The 5,574-nt window shown below is 42.9% G+C and overlaps 1 pseudogene; it reads left to right on the top strand.

The window, feature by feature from the left end:
* Nucleotides 1-3,937: 3,937 nt before the first annotated feature.
* LOC139002526 (eukaryotic translation initiation factor 2 subunit 2-like) lies at nucleotides 3,938-5,075 on the top strand (annotated as a pseudogene).
* Nucleotides 5,076-5,574: the final 499 nt, after the last annotated feature.

The raw sequence follows: 5,574 nt of genomic DNA, 5'->3' as shown, positions 1-5,574 counted from the left end.
AGCCCACAAGGCAGGCTTCGCTCTCTTCTCTGCTGCCTCGCTCTCTCCCATCTCCGCCACCTCGCTCCCTCCCTTCTCCGCTGCCTCGCTTCTTCCCATCTCCACTGCCTCACTCCCTCCCATCTCCGCCTCCTCGCTCCCTCCTGTCTCCGCCGCCTCGCTCCCTCCCATCTCTGCTGCCTTGGCTCCCTCTCTTCTCCGCTGCCTCAGCTCCCTCCTGTCTCTGCTGCCTCGCTCTCTCCCTTGTTCGCCGCTTCTCTCCCTCCCATCTCAGCTGCCTCACTCCCTCCCATGTCTGTCACTTTGCTCCCTCCTCTCTCCGCTGCCTCGCTCCCTCCCATCTCCACTGCCTTGGCTCCCTCCCATGTCCGCTGCTTGGCTCCCTCCCGTCTCTGCCACTTCACTCCCTCCCTTCTCTGCTGCTTCGCTTCCTTCTGCAGTGCTTGGCTTCCTTCTACGCTGTCTTCAGTCTTCGCTCCAAGCTTGTGTATGCAAATTAACCGCCATCTTTGTTGGGTTAATTTGCATATTGCTCTGATCGGCTGGTGGGCATAGTGGAGGGATGGTCAATTTGCATGTTTCTCTTTTATTAGTGTAGATTTTAACCCTCATCACAACTCTCTGAAATAGGCATGATTATAGCCTTTTTTTTACAACTGAGGAAACTGAGTCCTCAAAGGTTAAGAGCTTGCCTGTGATCTGGTATGGTCTGAAGCTGTCCACCAGGTACACTGGTTCTGGGGATCCTAGGGAGGGATAAAGTCAGTCACTGCCTGGGGCCACCCAGCAGGAGCTACAGAGAGATCTGGAGACAGCTGCTATTTGTATTGGGGTAGGAAGTGCCTAGGCAAGGCCTAGCTGTGAAGCAAGGAAGGTTTGAGAGATTTTAGCCAAGTCTGAAGCCTGAGCCAGGACAGGCCATTCATATGGAAAAGCTGCTGCAAACATCTTGGGTGGAACTGAAAATTAGATGGGGCAGGATCTCGGGGAATCACCAGGGCTGAGTGAACAATGTGAGCCAGGCTGATGGAAACTCAGATATGGCTGCCAGCCAGCTCTGAAATGGGGGAGGTCCCAGCATAGGAACACTGACCCCAATGAGCACTCCATCTGGGAGAAAGCAGACCCTGAGTTTCTGCCTTAATGCTAGACAATCCAGTTCCTCCCCATATGTGTCTGGGTCTCCCTAAAGCCACCTGGTGCTAGAGCTCAGAGGGATTGAGTCCGAGTAAGTTCATATATCCGGCTCTTTAAAAGGAACACTTGGGTCTCCAGCAGCCTCTCTGACACTCAGCCACAATCCCTGCTAGTTTTTATAGGCCAAGGATACTTCACACATAACAACATTCTCATTATGGGGGTGCCTGAAGGAGAAGAGAGAGAGCAAGATATTGAAAACCTATTTGAAGCAATAATGACAGAAAACTTCCCCTACCTGGTGAAAGAAATAGACTTAGAAGTTCAGGAAGTACAGCGAGTCCCAAACAAGAGGAATCCAAAGAGGCTCACACTAAGACACATCATAATTCAAATGCCAAGGGTTAAAGACAAAGAGACAATCTTAAAAGCAGCAAGAGAAAAGCAGTTAGTTACCTACAAGTGAACACCCATATGACTGTCAGCTGATTTCTCAACACAAACTTTGCAGGCCAGAAGGGAGTGGCAAGAAATATTCAAGGTGATACAAGCAAGGACCTACAACCAAGATTATTCTACCCAGCAAAGCTATCATTTAGAATTGAAGGTCAGATAAAGAGCTTTACAGACAAGAAAAAGCTAATGGAGTTCATCACCATCAAACCAGTATTACAGGCAATGTTAAAGGGTATTCTTCAAGAAGAGGAAGAAGAAGAAATAGATAAAAAATATGAACAATAAAATGGCAATAAATACATATCTATCAACAATTGAACCTAAAAATCAAAATAAGCTAACAAGAAATCTAATGAACAAAATAAACTGGTGAATAAAATAGAATCAGAGGCATGGAAACATGGAACAAACTGACAAATCTCAGAGGGAAGTGGGGAGGAAGGATGGGAAGAGATTAACCAAAGATCTTACCAATGGACATATATAATAAGGTGATGAAAGCCTTGGATGGGGCAATGTGATAACTGGGTGGAGGGAGGGCAATGGGGGGAAGGGGGGAACATCTAAATACTCTTAACAATAAAGATTTAAAAATAAATAAATAAAAAATTTTAAAAAATCAATGAAAAAAAAAGAGCTTGCCTGTGGCCTCACTGTTTGCAAGTGGCAAAGTTATCTCAACAGTCTGGAAAGACTGAACTTGATATTAAATCCCTGAAGACTAATGTATTTTAATAGAATTTCAAATAAATCTTAATGTGCTGAGTGTTGAGAATTTTTGAAGTTTTTCTAAGGGGTATTTTGAAGAGTGAACATGTGACTACATAGGATAAAACTCCTATAATCAAAATAGCACATTTCCATAAGAATCAACAAAGAATTAAGGTAACACTAAATACAGTTTACCTTATAAGCCTTGAAAAGAAGAAATCGAACTTGATGAATGCATCTTCAGAAAACTGGCTTCTTGGGAACAATCTGTGAGACCCACCTTTCCATGCATTGCCTGAGACTGGGATATTGAAAGAGAGGCTCAACATCTGAGGTTCTCATGCTTCTCATTGCCATCCCTGCAAGCTTGTGTATCTGCGTATTGTCTTGGGGCAGGTAGGTTCCATCATTCATCCAACCACTTTTGGATAATAAGTCCTTCCAGTCAGGTTTAGTCATAAAAGTAGGAGTGGCGAGCAGCATGGAGTTCAGGCAGGCACTGAGGTATTCTGATGTTGACTCCCCAACAGTTAAAGCTGACTGTTTATCATGCAAGGTTTTTGTTGTTGTTGTTTTTTAAGCTTCCTCTGCTGGCCCCTTCCACTGCAGCTCCTCTGGGGGCACAATTCTCATGAGCTTATGTTCACTTCCCACCTCACTCTCTTTCTCCTGATGGCTGCCCTCTTACTTTCTGCAAGACTTCTTGGGCAAGGGGTAGGGTGACCAACCATCCTGGTTTGCCCAGGACTGAGCGGGTTTCCGGGATGGGAGACTTTCAGGCAAACCATGAGGGGTGGTCACTGTAGAAGATCCCTTTCAAACAGAATTTCTGCACCACCATGCCTCTCCCCACCTGGTCTCTGAGAAATAAACACTGATCCATTGTTACTTCCTAAACTCAGCCTTCACTGCCATGGGTTACAGCAGCCAATCTATCCCTGGACTACTGGCTTGAGTCTCACTCTAGTTCACTGTGTTCCCAAACCCTGGGGAACCACACACCAAGCTCCCCAAGTGGCACCCTAGAAGCCCCCACTGGGCTTGAGATGAAGAGGAAAAGTTTCCAGTTTCTCCCTTCAAAGTAGCTGAGAGATTCACTCCAACTACTCCCTCATGAGGAAGCTGCCCTGCCTTGCCATTTTTATTATCAAACCTTTTAAGCTTCTTCTATGGGGCACACACTGGTATTCTTCACTCTTGCCAGTGCTTTGAGGCATTGAAGTTTAGACACCTACTTTGGAATGTGGGAGTACCTGCCACCCTTTTTGTCTCAACTTTTTTAGACCTCAGACAAAACTGTGACTGAAAGAATTAAAGTTTTAATATCATGTTTTATAAAACCATTAACCACACAAAAAAAGTAAATTTAGGGCAAGGGAGGATTATAAAGAAGGAAAATAATTAATTTGATATATAGACATGTTATATTTCCTATGTCAAAAATTGTGTAAAAAATTTAAAATGAAATGACAACAGGAATACATTTCCAACCCAATAAGAAATAAAAGGCTAGCTAGTGTGGCTATGGGAGAGGTGTTGGTGAGGCCTGAGGCAAACCTGTCCGACTTCTCGTCTGTGCAGAGCATACTTGAGCCACAGCCAGTGCAGAGATGAGATGATTTTTTATCCTACTATGATCAAGAAGAGGCCTTTTATGTTAGATGAAGAAGGGAATGCCCAGACAGAAGAAACTCAACCCTCAGAAACAAAAGAAGTGGAGACAGAGCCCACTGAGGACAAAGATGTAGAGGCTGATGAAGTGGACAGTAGGAAAAAAGATGCCTCTGATGATCTAGATGACTTGAACTTCTTGAATCAAAAGAAAAAGAAGAAAAAAGTAGATATTTGATATTGATGAGGTGGAAGAAGGTGTAAACTTTCTCAACCTATGGGTCCCGATCATCAGAAAACAAATATAGCACATCAGATATATACATTACGATTCATAACAGTAGCAAAATTACAGTTCTGAAGTAGCAACAAAATAATTTTATGGTTGGGGGTCACCACAACATGAGGAACTGTATTAAAGGGTCGTGGCATTAGGAAGGTTGAGAACCACTGAAAAGGATCTTAAGATTGAAAGTGATGTTTAAGAACCAGCTGAACCAGAGGATGACCTTGACATTATGCTTGGCAAAAAAAGCAGAAAAAGAAAAATGTCAAGTTCCTAGATGAGGATGAAATTCTAGAGAATGGCAAAGCCTTAAAAGATGAAGACAGCAAAAAAGATGACGGTATCTTATTCAGTAACCAGACAGGCCCTGTTTGGGCAGGCTCAGAAAGAGGCTACACGTATGAGGAGCTACTGAATCAAGTGTTCAACATCACGAGGGAAAAGAATTCAGATATGGTTGCTGGAGGAAAAAGGAAATTTTTTATGAAACCTGCACAGGTCGTCCAAGTAGGAACCAAGAAAACTTCTTTTGTCAACTTTACAGGTATCTGCAAACTATTACATCGTCAGCCCAAATCTCCTTGCATTTTTATTGGCTGAATTGGGTACAAGTGGTTCTATAGATGGTAATAACCAACTTGTAATCAAAGGAAGATTCCAACAGAAACAGATAGAAAATGTTTTGAGAAGATATATCAGGGAATATGTCACCTGTCACACGTGCTGATCACCTGACACAATCCTGCAAAAGGACATCCGACTCTATTTCTTACAGTGTGAAACTTGTCATTCTCAATGCTCTGTTGCCAGAATCAGAACCAGCTTCTAGGGTGTCACGGGCAAGTGAGCACAGCTCCATGCCAAAGCTAACTAATTTGCTAATCACCACTGATTTTTCAAAGTATGTTGTGGAAATTTGGCTGGACAGGTTTACCATCAGAGTGGATATACCATTGTATTAAAAAAACAAGATAGAAAAGCTGCCAAGGTCTTTGGTGTATGGCTGGTTGTTCTAAAAACCTAGCAAGATGCCAATGCTCAACATACTCATTGCCTACTTTAACAACTGTCAGAGAAACAAGATGGGGTAGGGTGGTGCTTTCTAAAAATTGTTTATAGACTTCTGTAAAATGCAAGATAAATTAAAGTTATTATAACAGTGAAGAAAAAAAAAGAAATAAGAGGTTAATAAAACTAATCATGTAAAATATTTGCCAATAATAATCTAGAGCCTCTGCACCCTCACCTCCTCTGTACAAGTCCCTCATACCAATTTTCTGGCCAGAAAACATAGGCAATCAGGCTAATGGATGACTCTCCTGTCTCCCTATGTTCTTTCTACCACCAACAGTTAGAAGGATTCTTTAAAAATA

This window comes from Myotis yumanensis, unplaced genomic scaffold (genome assembly GCF_028538775.1).
Source record: "Myotis yumanensis isolate MYYU_CA2020_CCGP unplaced genomic scaffold, mMyoYum1.0.hap1 SCAF_2, whole genome shotgun sequence".
Taxonomy (NCBI): domain Eukaryota; kingdom Metazoa; phylum Chordata; class Mammalia; order Chiroptera; family Vespertilionidae; genus Myotis; species Myotis yumanensis.
Note: the sequence above shows the minus strand (reverse complement) of the source record. Positions and strands in the feature narration are given on the sequence as shown.